Source organism: Gallus gallus, chromosome 20 (genome assembly GCF_016699485.2).
Source record: "Gallus gallus isolate bGalGal1 chromosome 20, bGalGal1.mat.broiler.GRCg7b, whole genome shotgun sequence".
In the NCBI taxonomy this organism is placed as follows: domain Eukaryota; kingdom Metazoa; phylum Chordata; class Aves; order Galliformes; family Phasianidae; genus Gallus; species Gallus gallus.
Window position 1 is genome coordinate 13,579,147 of NC_052551.1, and position 16,151 is coordinate 13,595,297.

At 46.0% G+C, this 16,151-nt stretch overlaps 1 protein-coding gene across 4 annotated transcripts in view; it reads left to right on the forward strand.

The window, feature by feature from the left end:
• NFATC2 (nuclear factor of activated T-cells 2) overlaps positions 1-16,151 on the forward strand; it is an 87,250-nt gene that overhangs the window by 64,999 nt on the left and 6,100 nt on the right. The window lies entirely within an intron of this gene.

The following is a 16,151-nucleotide window of genomic DNA, read 5'->3' on the forward strand; positions in this document are numbered from 1 at the left end:
TGTCTCACAGTGTATCCTGTTGTCTCCCCTTTAAGATCAATACTTTGTAATTGAGTGTAAGTGTAGCCAGTGACCTGCATTGCATCCGCATGGCAGCTTGAAGGTTTTGCTAATTCTTTGCAGTGTCATTGTGAGTCTTGGAATATTGGTAGTGATTTGAAGTCCCCATGCAGGCAGCTGCAGCAAAATATGAGATTTTTTTCTCTTAGCGATCTTTTCAAGTTTGATCCAAGAAAAGCAACAGAACATTAAAACCATGACCGTGTCTTGGTCTTCCAGAATCCAGGCGGGCAGAAAGAGTGCAGCAGGGATTGACTGCCCGATTTTAAAACCAATCTCATGGTTATTCGGTGCATGACTCACGAGCCTTCAGCACCTGCGTTTGGTGTTGATGCTCTTCACAGTTTCATTTGTTACAAATGCTGTTAGTGTTAAGAATGCGCGAAAGTGAGAGAAGGGTAGAGATGTTTTCTCCCCTGGAAGCCCATTGTGATGGGAGGATTCCCGCCCTGCTCCGTGGCTCGGGGTACAGACAGCTCGGGCAGTTTTCAAACTGTGCTTCTGAAATCTTGCAGGCAGCTGTAGAGCCCCATTGCATTGGAAAGCTGGGACAGTGCACATCTACTTTAACTGTTGTGAAATAAGATGCCTGGTGAAAGTAACCATCTTAAAGATACACAGCCTGCTGGTGGTGCAAACTGAAAGGCAGTTACAAAGCCTTCTGCTATAGGACAGCAGGGCTCCCAGCACGTTTCACACCAGCAGCACTGTTGCAGCTGAGGGCAGTTGCTGGCAGGCAGCACAGCAGTTGCTGGGGCACCTGTGGCCCATGTAGCTTTTTGTCTCTCACAAGAATGAAGCCCTGCTGGTGAATGATTTAAAATTCATTTTTCTTCCACGTGCTTTTCAGACTTCATTTCCTAAAATATCATTATTTATAAATCTGCAGCAATTTAAAATAAGGACAAACCACCTGCATTTCCTGTCAAAGGCAATGTCCTTACACAAACTGAGCAGCAAGAGCCACTTTTCTGCCCAGCAGAAGCTGGTGTGGCCTTACAGTACCGGGTCACTCTTAGTGCTGGTTACTCACCAGTTCCAAGAGACTTCTCTGCTGTAGCTTGGATGCAGTGTGCTTTTAGAGGAGTTGTAAAAGCAGACTGGACAAATGCACAAGACAGTCCTGCATTGGCTATGAGAGGCACTATATGACCTAATAGGTCATTCCTACTTCTGCGATCTGAAAAACAAGCAGCACATCTGTAGTCCTGCCAGCAGGGACGTCAGAGATAGGGGAAAGAAAGCAAATGCTTGAAGACCATAAAGTTCCCTTCCCAGCGTACTAGCTTCTAATGTGAGTGTTCAGCCAGCTGCTAACTGTCACAGTCCCTCATTTTGTAATATAACTTTTTCTGTGTTTGCCAAGAAGAAGCCAGAGAAAGGTAAAAGCCAGCCTAAAATGTGTAAACAATGCAGTTGTGTCTGAATCATCTCTGCAAGTCCCCATGCTTCAATTTTGCAAGCACAGAAATCTGGGCGTATATCCAGCTGTGAATGTCACAGATGGATCCTCTCTCTAAAGGGGTCTGTGCAAAAACCTAAATCCAAGTATTCCTAGCTTTGGAAACTGTCCCATTCTTCAGTGTAGGTGCACGTCTACTACAGATACTACAGTCTGTTTGGCAATTAAAACTCTGACCTCTCTATATTCACACGACTAATGGTCTGATAACACTGACTTTGAAAACTTGGACCTGAGTTGGATGTAAGTAGTGGATTATGGTAGATATAAAGGAGTTAAATCTTCAGCTACTATAACTTAGAGCAAAAGCACTGAGGATCAAAGGACTTCGGGGGTGATGCCCATGTGACTCAGCAGAGCAGCACTAATTCACTAAGAAGCTGGTCTAATACTCTCCATCTCCCTGCAGGTTCTCTTAATCCACACAGTTCCCGTTTTAATCAAGCCACGTCTTTTTGTGGGTTTTTAATTTGGAAACTGTTTGCACTCCAAAATGGACTAAAATCTGCCCTCAGCTGAACAAACACCATTTATTTAGAGTGAAATTGTCATTGAACTAGATTTAGTGGGAAGACTATTACTGGCTTCTACCCATGGACACTCCAGTGATAGGTTTGCATCTGAGGGAGAATTTTGCCACGTGGATAACTGGCAGGTGTGACAGGGAAGGACAGGGCACAGCGTCCCATCCCACACTCTGGGCATGCTTTGGCTCATGGCAGGGGAGGTGCTTGGCAGGCCTGGTGTGCACCAGGGTGCACCTCATGGCAGGGAGACTTCACAGCTGTGCAGGGGCAACCAGGTGACACTGTATGGCTTCATCCTTTTTCAGTGCTTCTGTGTTGACTTGCTCTTCCTTTGTGCAAGGATGCTGAGCCTTTGTTTTTAACATGCAGAGGATAATTTGGAGCAGGGCAAAAGTACTAAATTAGAGGAGTGTGAGCTTGCAATCATTCCCTCTGATTATCTGTGCCAGGGGAGCCTAGTCAAAGATTCCCAAATGGTGGTGTGGTTTGGTGCAGTTTCTTAATGATGAATGACTTCATCATTCATGAATGAATCAAGTCAAACTTAGGACAAATAGTGAGACACATGAATGACTCTTATGACATTTGCAATGTCTCGATTGGTGCTGATTTATTTAGGTGGTTTCTAAGTTTCTTAGGAAAGAGTGAGAATGACTAAATGAGGGGGGAGCCACTTCAAAAGAAGGGGAGTCAATGGTGAAAGTATTGTGACAGTTAAACCCCCCTGGGTTCAGTAGCTGTCATTATGAGCAATGCAGCATTGGGGATGTTGTAAGAGCCCAGCTCCAGGAGGCGGAGTGATGCACCCGGCACTGCTCTCCTGTCCGCTCAGATACCTCCCGCTGCCTGGGGGATGCTCACGGCCCCCTGGGGTTTCCCATTCCTATGTGGAGGGAGCGGGCTCTGAAGGTGTCCAGGGAGGTGCTGGTGCTGAGCAGTTCCTGCCCTCAGGTGTTGTGTGCACAGAGTGGGTGCACAGCTCCAGTCACACGACTCACAGGTCTGTCCCATCACCCCAGAATAAGGCTTGGCATTTCTGTAGGTAACGGTCACTGCCCAAGGAAGCTGTCCTATTGGCTTAGGTGTGTCCCTCAGTTCAAGTCCTTGGATATGGCACAACTGTGTATTTGGACATACTGATGTTTGCTAAAGGCTGGAAATTGTCTAAAACATGGGCACTGGGCAGGTCCACAGAACAAACTGGCATGGCTTGAATCAGAAGAGGAACAGGGCAAGTCAGAGAAGACTTATGAGATTTATAGTTTTTAACTACATTATGTTTTGTGTGTCTTTTTTCTTTAAAATTACGTTAGTTTTACCTTGTCTGGTTTCTTCTTTACACATATGCACTGGCATTGAGTGGGGCGCTGTCTTGTTCCTTGGAATGAGTACCGAGGTCCTATCAGCCAGCAGACAAGCCAAGGGGGCTGTCAGTGAGCAGTGCTGGCTTGGAGGAGGAGTAGCTTTTAGTGCTCCTCTAATCAATTCTGTCATGCAGAAAAGCATCTCTGCTCTTCAGGAACCACCATTGAGCGCGAGTGGCTGTGCACAGGGCTGGAAGAAACCTCTTCTGCCTGTAGCATTCTCGATAGGCAGCGTCCCCCAGCAGTGCAAACCAGGTAGCCATTAATCCCAGTTAGACTGTAATATTTACAAGTGTTTTGTCATGTTGTGGTCAATATAAGAAGTCAGTCACTTCCTCCCCCGCGTGCAATGAGAGATGTGTGCAGCCGATGGGTGGGCTCCTGCAGGAGCCTCCCGCTGCCGCACACGGCCAGGCTGCACTCAGGTGGCTCTGGGGGGGGGGAATGGGAGCGGTTAGCCAAGGGCTGTGTCTGCCCCGGCCTCACTGCAGAGGTCGCTCTGCTCGTTGTGTGTCCTCACCAAAACCTCTCGGGATACCTCTGCTCAGGACACACGCTGCCTTCAGCCAGCCGGCAGATGCACAGTGATCCGGGGAGTCCCTGGCTGTGGCACACAGGCAAAAATGCTTTGGCAGACAAATAAGTGAGAAAATTAACTTTCTTGTCTTCAGAAAGCAGTGCGCGCCATCATGCCTGGATAGATGGAATTTGTTTTGATAGCAAAACAAGTTCTATGGAAACCATTGTGAACCCTGCAGTGAGGCTGCCCAGGAGAATTGGGGAAAGCCGCTTTTGTTTGTTGTACTTGGCACCGTTTTGCTCTGGATGAAGATGCATTAATTTTGTGGGGAGACCCAAGAGAGCATTCCTCTTTTTCCATACCAGAAAGCCTTCCAAGATGGCATAAGCGTCCCCTCTTTCCAGCTGCTCCTTTCCAAACACACTGTGCCTCCTAAAGATAGTCTTTACAGTGGCTGGGGCTGGTGGAAAACATGAAGCCTGCATGGATTAGCACAGGAATTCATTTGGGCTGACGAATTGGGTTTCCCTCTATAAACAGCACTAGTGTTTTCGTCTTCTGGACAGCACAGCAAACTTCACGTCCTCTTGCTCCTCAGCCCGCCTCTCCCACACTGTGCATGCATCCAACAGCCTGCTAACAGACACACGAGGTGCTGCTGCTGGGGGTGGAGAAGAGCCGGCCTTCAGCAAGGCATTCCCAGCCGCCCCCCTTCCCAGACAGGTTTTTTCCAACTCTTTAAAGAGATAGTGTGGTTATTTTATTTTCTTGGTTTATTTTTGTTTCCAGGTAAAAGGGGAAATTAAAGTAATCCCTTCTTGTCTGGCTTAGTGACCTTCCAAGCTGCCCACACTGTATATTTGCGCATTTACTTTGCAGCTTTGTTTATCTTCAGCTATGATACACTTTTATCATCTGCAGGAATCTGAGATTCTCTAAAGAGGGTTTTGTCCACTCCTTTTCCCCACAGACTTTGGTCTTTTTCCTTGCTGTTCTCCCAGTATTTCTCACGTTGGTTTGCAGGATTGTGCTGAGCTTTGTAGCCCCTCACAGACCCCATGGGTGTGAGTGGCCAAGGAGCTGCATGCAGGATCCCAGCTCCCCGCCCCTCCATCCCTCCCATTTCTCCCTTCCTGCTGTAAACCCTCCACCAAGCCCTTCCCTGGCATTCTTCTAAATGCCCCTTCTGCGACAAATGCACTTTTGTAGAGCTTATGCTTTCTTTTGTAGCTCACTGGGGTTATGGTTATGGTGGTTATTACTGGTGTGGTTATGATGGAGTTCCCATAAGGGTGATGAGGCAGCTGCCCCCAGGACCCCAAGGGGGGAAGGTGCTGGCCAGGACACGGACTGTCCCACTTTAAGCAGGCTGACTGAGGTTTTGCAGCTGGAGCATCAGCCATGCTGACCCACACAAGGAAAACAAAACCCATCCGATTTCCAAAATACTAACAGCTGGATGCAGATGACATTACAGAATTTAAAAAAAAAAAAAAAAAAAAAAAGCACAACCAAACAAATTACTCTTGTGTTATTCTCTCCCCATTCTGATGCTGTCCCCCTGCAGCAGCGGCGCCAGACCAAGTGCCTTGTACAGGCAGTGAACAAGAAAGGCAGCCAGGGGGTGTTTCTGGGATGCCCCATTTGGGAGAAAATGGGGAAATCCCCACCAGAGATGGCCAGCCTCTGGGACCAAAAAATGGCTTCTGTCTGCAGACACATCCCAAAAGACAACCCCTGGTTCCTTTTGTAGGACATCCTCTGTTTTTGGTCACCAAACTTTTTTCCACCTTCTGTGTCAGGGAAATGTCAGTACAGCTCAGGTCAGAACCTGAGAGGTGGTGTCTGCTTGTGTGTTCGTGTATCTTTTTTTTAACTGGGCAGATGTCTCATCCACAGTGATTTAGTTGAGAGTAAGCAACCAAAATACCCTATTAAATCTGGCCTTGCAGAAGGTATCAGTGGCTTCATATGGTTTCATTATGCTAAGTGTGTATTAGCTGGGGCATTTCATTCATGTTGGCAGTCACTTTCCTTCTGAGACCACTCAGAAAGACTTGCAGTGATCTTGGCCTCCAGATTTGCTACTGCTGTATCTTCCAGCTGTCTGTGGCTAGTTCCCCAACTGCAAGACAAACAGTGTTCCCATTCAGTCTGTGTTCCTAGCTGAAGGAGTGGCCTGCCAATTGCTTTTGAATGTGTTCTGTAGTCAGATGAGATCACATCACACATAAGAAAGTTTTATCTTTATTTTAGGCAAGAGGGTGTTTTATCATAGTGTGGTTCCAAAGCCTTCATCGTTGGCTTGGAATTCACCCAGGAAGTGTAGCAATGGATGGTTAAATGCAAACTAATAGGTTCAATATGAGCTACAGATGCAGAGCTCGTGAGCTGGCTGTGTAAACTTGTGTATAGAGGAGAGTGTTGTCATACAGCTGAGGAGAACTTGGGAAGGATTAGGACAGTCTTGTTAGGTACTTGCAGCATGCCCCTGAGATGCTGCACTGAGCAGAGCATTTTGCATCCTGCCTGAGATGTGTGGGCACATACACAGCTCAGAGACCTCACAATAGGAAAATTCGGGATGGCTCATTAGATCTTGAGAAGGATTCTCTAGAGCAGTCTCTTTGGGTGGTTGTTCCTACATCTTGATCTAGAATTGGGATGGAGGTCTACAAATAACTGAGGGCTCATTTCTGAACAAATGTAGGTTATTGTGATGAGGATGGGAATAGCTCTGACTGCATTTCAGCTAAAGATAATCACTTCAACAGCCACTGAATATGGAGGAGCTCGGTTCTACCTCTGGTAACTTATAACCCCTCTGTTCTCCTCCCCTCCTTTCTTTTCATACTGAAAACAAAAATTTTATCGTTCATGCTCTTGACTCAGATTGAAAGTTGTAAGTCTATGGATGATGCATACACATTTTTCTGATGCTCTCAGGCTATTTCCCATCAGAGACTCCTGGCCTTCTTGAGGTGAGATGCAACGTCAGTTACAGTGTCTGCTCCCCATACTCTTTTGCACTCCTTTTAGTTATAGGTGTTTCTTAGAATTAGTTCTCCCTCACAGTACATCACAGTCTGAACTGTGCATTCTATCTATCTTCTGCAGAGGCAGCTCCTGCTAGCAGTGCTCTGAACAGAGCTCACCCCTCAGTGCAAAAGGAGAAGGTTCTGTCTCCAAACAGGCATTTGCTGAAGGATGTGGAGTTGTGATAGAAAAATATGTAATATGCAGTAGTACATAAAAGTAACTTCATGTTCCCATTCTCAGTGTTTTTCAGTAAGGATACCTACTGCCCAAAATCCTCTTTAAAATAAGGTACATAAACATACACCCTCTTTACACTCAGTGTTCCTAAGTAGTTTGTGAAAGTAATTGCAAGCAGAAGGATATTTGCATGCTTGTTGCATAGGAAAGCTTAGTGCATCTCAAAATTGTTCATAGGTCACAGGTGCATCCCTCCTGCTGCCCTGGGACAGTGGTTCTCTGCTATTTTCTCCTTAGAACCAGCTTCAACATTCAGACACGTTCACAGGGAAACCTGGTTTGCTGGAGAAGAGCAGATTCTGCAAGAATCCACACGCCCTGCAAAGTTCAGACACACCAGAAGATAAGATGCCAGAGAATCAGAGCCAGCAAATAGTTCTCTGGATTAATAGACATAAGCACTAGTGCCCAAGGGAGGAAAAATAGATTACATTATTGACTGTTCATCCCCTACAAAACTGCCTGAAGGGGAGGGTAACACGGTTTGCTTCCCCTCAATTCAATATTTGTTAAATGGCTTGCTTCCCTTCAATTAAATATTTGTTCTGGTAGTTCCTTTGTGACAGAAATATGAAAAGCAGCAGCACTGCCTATTCCTGTTACTTCCAGCTAATCCTGACCATGCTGGAACTGCTCTTCAGTTCCTACCCCCCATTTATTTCCTGTTAAAAAAATACAGCTTTCTCCCATCCATTCTTTTTTTTCCTCTGTTTTTTAAACATTTCACTGAATGACTCACATCAGTAAATAGGTTAAATGTAGGAGAATGATGAAACTGCAAAGTGACATGTGAATAAGCAGTGCTATCGCTTGCGCGCCTTTCCTGCCAGCAGTTACTATTTAGAGGCACTGCGGTATCTGTTGCAGATTTCATTAGTGTTCAGACCATGAGGTGTAAGCTGCTGTAGGAAAATTCATCACTAACCTCCTTTGGTTTTGTTGTTTTTAATCTAGCAGCAGTGTGTGTTAGTACCAAGTGGCACTGCTTTCCTCAGCAGTTATGTAGCCAATTCACGAGGTCCGGTGTGCAGGGACAGAAGTAGACATGAGCACAGCTCAGTCCGGAGCTTACAGCAGCCACAGGGTGGGCTGGGGAGGTAGGAGAGCGAAAGCAGAGGCTGCTGCCTGGTATTTCTTAGGGCTCAGTCCATCAGTGTAGTATTTCTGTATTTGTTTAGCCAACTAATGTGGTTTAAGAAAATGAACTCCATATCCGTCTGGTATCAGTTTTTGTGTATGTATTTATGATGTGAATCTTCTGCTCGGAATATTCTGCTCAGTCTCATTGCACGTTAACTAAAACTAAATACAAACTCCATCTTTTCTCAGTAACTTACTATCAACTAGAGAGAGCCAACTGCATGACTCAAACACGTGTCCTTCCCTTATGATTTCAGCCAAAACTCTCTGGCATCGGAGTACTGCAGAATGAAAGTCATATCTAAATATATGTGAGCAGAAAGAAAGTCAGTTAAAAAAAGACTTTGTTATGGAAAGCTACTACAAACCAAACCCACGGTGGCCTGGAGTTCCTCATCACACCCAGGCTGATCTAGTTTTCCACTTTCAAGGTACGCTTCCCAAAGTGGCTACAGACACAGAAGAGCTGCACAAAGCTGTCAGGCCCTGCTCCAGCCCCACGGTGCCTTACATAGTGACTGAGCAGACAAAGGGCTTACCTAGTAACTAAACAGAATATCTATCATCCTATTAGCAAATTTAATACCTTAAGGTATACTTTTCTCATAGCCAGCTGGTACGGATTCTTCCTCCATAACGTAGACAAGGGTTTGCACCTATCTTACTATCTGCAGATTAAAAAAAAAGATATCTAAGTACTGAAATCCATCAAGCAAACAGGAAATCACACTCCGGAGCACAACTGGTTCTTTCTCTCGCTGCTCCAATCCACAACACAAAATGAAAAAGCCAGAGCATGTGTGCATATGTCCTGCTAATGTCACATAACCCATTCCCTGGAGACAGTGCCTGGAAAGCTCAACTCAGCGGTTTCTAATAGGTTGGCACAGGGGTTCCATTGAATTAAGCAGCAAAAACCGACACAAATGGCACCTGATCAACCTTACAGTCCCTTCCTTCAGCTCACCACAACGCAGTGTTTGGCACCTGTTCCTCCAGGACAATGTCATCTGTAGGCGCTTTTTGCGCTTCTGGTTTCAGCCCCTTTGGTATGGGGGTCTCCATAAACTGGTCTAGCAGGGAATTCAACAACAACCCGTTAACACCCAGTTCTCTTCTTACTGATTAATTGTGTGAAAGTCCTTCGGCCATGGAAGTATAGTGGTTTCTTACTAATCACTTACAGGTTCAGGTGCAATTTATTACTGATTTACAAGATTGTAACAATTTGTATAACAAGCTGAAGTGAAGCATGGCAGAACAGGACTGGCACCCTACAGTTCAATGCATGGCATGTGACGTAGGGAGAGCAGCACAGATTTCCCATTACCTCCACCCATGCGCCCCACTTTGCTTTGTATTGCTGAGGAAAAATGTCCTGGAGGGAGCAGTTTGCAGAGTAACAGTTTCTGCCCAAGGATTATGTGTGAATAAACAAACACAGAGGGATGTCTGTCTGAAAGGACTACCCGGGCTGCCTGCGGTCCTGGGACAGCTGCCTGCTTCTCCCAGCAGTACTCAGCATCTCCAGGACACAGCATCCCCGGGGTGAGGGCTGCTCCTCAGTCTGCTGGCTTTGGGTGCCATAAAATGAGATCAGAATACATTGTGATTTTTAAAGTGCTCTTGGTCAGTTCAATTTTGATCGTCCTAATAGAAATCCAGGCTGGATGGGGCTGTGAGCAACCTGGTGTAGAGGGAGGTGTCCCTGCCTATAGCAGGGAGGTGGAACTAGATAGCCTTGAAGGTCCCTTCCAACCCAAACCATTCTATGATTCTTTGAAATACTCAAAATTAAATTTTTTAGAGATGCTGAGTGCTCCAGCCTTCAATGATGATTATGGGTTTAAAGATGTTTTGTTGGTATCTTACACTGGTGCCTATTAGGATATTTAGAGGACTCAGCACCTCATGCCTCTGGTAGATTGGGATTCAAGCTACCTAAGGGCTTTCAAACATCCCTTTAATACTCTCCACTACGTCCACACGTTTAGCGTAGGCTTATTCTGTGCAGGTCATCATCACTTCAAGCTCTTTTTTCTGTTAACTAGGCATGAGGTATTTTAGTTCCAAGTGTGACCTTCACAATGTTCCTGCATTTTTCAGCCTCAAGTAGACCTGGGCTAAATCTGATCCTCTGGGGGTATGCTGGGCTTGGCCAGGGCCTCACAGCATGGTGGGGGCACTGCAACACTCCCAGCAGTAGAGTCCTGCTGTCCCACCATGTGCTAGCCAGTAGGTCATGCTTCTTCCTCAGTTTGAACACTGACACAGCACAGCAATTGGCTTTTGATCTTTTCTGGACATAAACTGTACAGTGGAAGCACTCGGAAAATCTGTAAGATCTGTGGGGTGGTGTCACAGACAGATCTGTGTACTGAGTGTTTCCTTCTTGATACTTCTGATGTACAGTGCATTTAGGACACTGGGTGGTTATTTTTAGCAGAAATGCTAAATGCTCTTTTGCTGCAGACGCACCCAACTTCCTGTTAAAGATTTTGGGTATCATAGATACTGATCTTTTTGCATCTGTAATGCTACAAAGTGAAAAGCACAGCAATAATAGCAGAGTGGCACAACCTTGGGCTTCGGCAAATGAGAACAAGCCCAAATGCAGCAGCTGTAGACACAGAAACAAAGGAAAAGAGATTGCTTACCTTTGGAAGGCCTCCAGTATGCAGGGAACTCCAGTGAGATCCCCTTAGCTCCACTGCCAGCCCTTAAATGAGGTCTGGGAAGGGGTGGATCCTGGCTCCAGCCCTTCCATCACTCAGTACATTGCATGCACCTGAGCTCCCCTTGGCTGGCCCTGCCTTCCCACCAGGTGCTCCATCACTGCTTCAGGCTGTGACTCAGCATTTGTACTGCAGCATCTCACTCTGGAACCACAGTGAAATATAAAGGAAGGCTGTTTGAACGTTATGAGTGCAATCTAGATCCTGCAGATCACAAAGAGTTTAGCTGTTGATTTCAGTTTGGACAGGCTTCAGCCAAAAATATGTATTTTATTTAGATTCTGTTTTCCATCAAATATCTGTATTATGATGTTAAATTCATGGAAGATGCTAATGAGTTTTGAGTCTATTGAAACTGTTGTAGTATGCATCCAAATTAGGACTCAAATCGATTTGGAGCTCTCTTAGTTTGGTATCAGTAACTTCTTCCAACTTCTTCCATCTTCTTAAGTAGCAGAGATGGCACGATTGCTGTTGAGCTGGATGGTGCTAAAGCAGTTTATAGTTTACACAGATCTCATAGATTGCAAACAGGACAAAGAAGTTCCAGGATGCTTCTTCTGACATTATTTTAATAAGGAATAAAAACCTTTGGAGTAGCAGACGTGTAATGAAAGTTAAACCTCACAGCTGAGCACCCCTTGGCAGCCACACGTCCCAGTTCGCCAGAAAAAGCCTTTCATTGCAATTGATTTATGAAAACACCCCCTGCCCCCCACCCTCCTATTTTCCCCCAGTTTGTAGGATTTGGGCTCCTTGTGCCCGATACACCTAAGTTTGTATTTACCCGTCAATTAGTTGCTCTGCTTGCATGTGCAGAGGCTGATTTTCCAGGATGCAGAGTATAAAATAGGCTGTGTATTGCGTGGTACGTTCCAGTGTTTGATACGTGGCTGCACAGTCCAAGGGAGCCAACTAAAATATTTCTCTTCTATATATAGTCACCTGAAATCCAGCAGCAAAGACACATCTGAGTCCTGCACTCACGACTAGCTTAGTTCTTAAGATGTTCTTTTTCCCCCTTATTACTGGAGTATTTTTTTAATTTCCACATGGTTCTGCAGGAAGTGCCAAATGCTTTCATGATAAGTTTAAAAGAAATCTAAAAAGGCGAGACAGAAAAAAGCATCAGAATTTTTAATATTGCCATTTGAAGAGAAAAAGATCACTTTTATTTGTTTGAAGGAAAGACCGTCATTTGCTAACTTCTTTAGGCATGCCTTTCCTGCTCTTTGCCATCAAAGCAAGGTCTGATTTACACAGCCACTCTGCTTAGATCTCTTATTTAAAAGAAGGGACTGACTTTTGGTCTGGCTTAAATGTGTCACGTTTAATTGGGCCGTGAGGATGAGCCCATCAGTGAGTTTTGCCAAAGGCAGCGGCTGCTCTCTGACCTGGCCTGGGAGGCGCACCGACCCCCTGCACTCCTGAGGCCTGGGGCCAAACTGCCAGCGTTGCTCTTCTGCATGGTGATCAGTGCAGGTCTGTGGGGTTTTGCATACTTATTTTTAGATAATATCAGTTGAGAAAAGAGGGGGAAAAAAGGTAAAACCTCGTGCTGGATCTGAGCAAACAGAAAGGTCAGCGGTTAAGTTCTGCCTTATGTATTGTATATGCTGAAATGTCCTTTAATAGATTAAAACACAGAATGAGAGTAGCTGAACGCTAACATTTGGCCTTGCAACATAGGTCAAAGTTACTTTTTTTCTCAAAAACGGTTTTGCAAATCTTTTTCAGAGCTGATAGATACACACCTTAGCTGGATACAAAACATTATATGAAAAAGAATGACTGATCTTTGATCCAAGCAATCAAAAAGAAAGGTAATTGGTATTTTTCTGCCTTTTCTCCAGCTGTGTGTTTCTCTTAACCTTTATTTATTTATTTTTTCAATTCAAAAGTCATGCCCCTTTTTATTTGGCTTAGAGAGTTTAAAATCTCACTGCATTTAATTTTTTTCTCGTTCTTCTTCTTCCCCACATGCGTTCCACGGGGCTGTCCTGAATTAGCTGGGCCTTGGTGGGCAGGGAAGGAGAGACGGGGCTGTGCATGCGGGGCTGAAGCATCCTGCTGCTCCCAGGGGGCAGCCAGGACATGGTTTGCGGGCTCACGTCTTTGTGGCACACTAAAAGCTCAGGGTTCAACTTTCCTCTCCAGTCCCTGAAATGCCATTAGGCCCTCTCCACGTGTCTTGTGCTGCACGCATGTAAAACGCTTCCTGGCTGTATTAGCAGAGCAAATGTGGGACATTGGGATCGCTGCCCAGCAGTGTGGTGCAGGGTAGAACCCATGGAGGTCAGCTTTGCCCCTGATGGGACCCTCACTGCTGCAGGACCTTAAACCCCAGACACTGCCACAGATACAGTGCAGTGCCAGTGTTGACTCCATTGGTGTTATTCCAGACACATATGTGGAATGACACAGTAAAGTTGTTATTCCAATGTGTGTGTGGATGTGTGTGTGTGCACGCATGCATATGTGTGTGTGTGCTTGTATAATCAATTACAAGGAGCCTGACTTGTTGCCAGCTAAAATTGGAGACTGTTTTCTGTCTCTGGACTACTAGTTGAAGCTTGGTATTTAATACAACCCACTATCATCCCACAAGTGAATACTCTCCAGATTTCTATCTGAGAGGATACAAATTAGAGTCTTAAACATCTCTGAGGACTGGAGCCTAAGAGACTGACTCTAACCCATCAAAGCTGAATGCTTAGGACAAGGGGGAACAGTTTTTAAGTAAAAGAGGGGAGGTTTAGGTTATGTGTAAAGAGGAAATGATTTACTCAGAGGGTAGTGAGGTCCTGGCACAGGCTGCCCAGAGAAGCTGTGGGTGCCCCATCCCCAGAGGCATTCAAGGCCAGGCTGGATGGGGCCTTAGGCAGCCTGATCCGGTCAGCGGCTGCCAGCCTGTGGCAAGAGGTTGGAACTGGATAGATGGGCTTTAAGGTCCCTTCCAACCCAAGCCATTCTGTGATTCTAATTTATACTTGAGAGACATCTTAACCATGCTACTGAAAAGAGATCTATGGGATCTCAGAATAGCAAGTTCAGTGCATGATCTCAGCTTCCTCTGAAGTGTAGATACATCTCTGTTTGCTTGTTTTGTTTACCCTGCTATTGAAACCCAATTCACTGAGATTACACCTCAGTCTGGATCCATGTGCTCCCAAAATCTGAAGATGGGTGATGCCGCCAGACTGCCTGGTAGTGACTCCAAGCAGTCTTGGGATCCATTTCTCCCAGCACGCATATATTCATTAGATTTAGGGGCTCTGGTTGTAAATCAGGACTTTCTGTGCTGGATTTACACAGCCCTCCCTTGGAGCTCCAGCGTTGTCCAGCTTTAACTGCCCCTCCTTCCCTATGCCACATGGAGTTAGCTGGAATTCAAGGTGCCTACGGGACACTGAGGCCAACTGATAACAGGGATTGACCTTATTATTCAGAAACAACAAAAATCCAATTAGCAGCTCGCAGCAGCTCACACAGAGGGAACCCAGCTGTGCACTCGAGCACAGTCCTGCAGCCCATCCACAGAGTTTGCGTTCCACACCGTCCTGCTGCAACTGCAGCTCTTTTGAGATTGCTCTATAACCTCAGCCCACAAAACCTGCTGCTGACCTCCAGTGCAGCACGCCGGAGGGAAAGTGAAGCCTGCAGGCTGGGTAAGCCCATCACTGCGCCGTCCCAGCTGCCTGGGGCTGCGAGCCGGACCGCACTCAGCGGGCTCGTGGTTTGCTGCTACTGCTTTCACTTCATGCCACGCTTGGGCTGGGAAGCAGAACCAAAAAGGGACCCCACGGAAGGCTTAGCAAGCCCCATTTAATTACCTGCTCCGTCACCGAATATTTAACCCTTCCTAGACCAAGATGACTGTTGGCTCTGATGTTTCCATTACTTGTGGCTGTATTAGAAGAAAGGAAACTTGCACAGCATTTTTGGTACGCTGGCATGTCAATAACTAAATAGCCCTGCAGTCTCAGCCCACTCATTTTTAGAAAGGAAATGACCCTGTAAGAGTGGGTGCCCACTTCTTTTACCTCACTGCTATTTTTAGCTGAGTCGCTGAAAAATTTCCATTGAAGACCTGCTCCTCTCATTTCCTGGGTAGAGCAAACAGGAAGCTCTTCTGACTGAGCCGCAGGAGGGCTGGGCCTGAAAGTAGACCAACCTCACCACCCCCTGGTTGCCGCTCGCACTGCAGCTCACCGAGCGATGCTGCGATGTGCTTCGTGTGCGCGGGTGCACCCACCGGCTGGGGCGGAGCAGAAAGCTGGGCAGCAGCAGAGGGCAGGCTGGCAGCCTCCTGTGGTTGGCACATGTGCTCTGCACAGACACCCATCTAGTTGAAATCAGGCATTTCCTGGCTGGAATGAGAAAGAGGAGCTGAAATCCAGGCTGTTCGCAGGGGGATTTTTGAGTGCAGAGGGGGGAAGGTGCCTTCCTTGTGTCACAGCATGCAGCAGAGACCAGGGCAGCTCTTAGTCCACGAGGAGTACAGGCAACCACAGCAGACATCTGTGCAGGAATTGCATGAAGCTTCACATTAAGCAGATATTTTATTTTTTCTGGGATAAGTTCCATTTTTTGTAGAGAGATTTCAAACTCATAGTCATACCTCTTAAAAATTACTGCATGTGCTCTCCCAGAGGTAGTAAGAGATTGGGCACGATGTTATAATTGTGATAAATCACCACTTTTCATAAACATTTCTTGTTTATTTGTAGAATTGTGGAGTCTTACAGCTACATACCTGTCAGTCAGGCTTGAGTGAGGGGCTGCTTTGCTTTGAATTAGTCTGTGCCTTAGCCTTTAAATAACAGTGGGAAAAATAATTCAGATTTGGAGTCTGAAACCTTAAAAAATTTGGCTTTTTTTTTTTTTTTTTTAAGATAAATTTGTCAGAGAAAAGAAGCAGTTTCCAAATGGGGGCCTTCCCCTCCCCCCCCCCCCCCCCCCCCCTCCATGAACACAGCACCAAGGAGCTGCATGGAAACAGAGCCCCAAAAGAGGCAGTTCTGGAGTTTGGCACCAAAGCACTCATCTTTTAGGTCTCTCCTAACA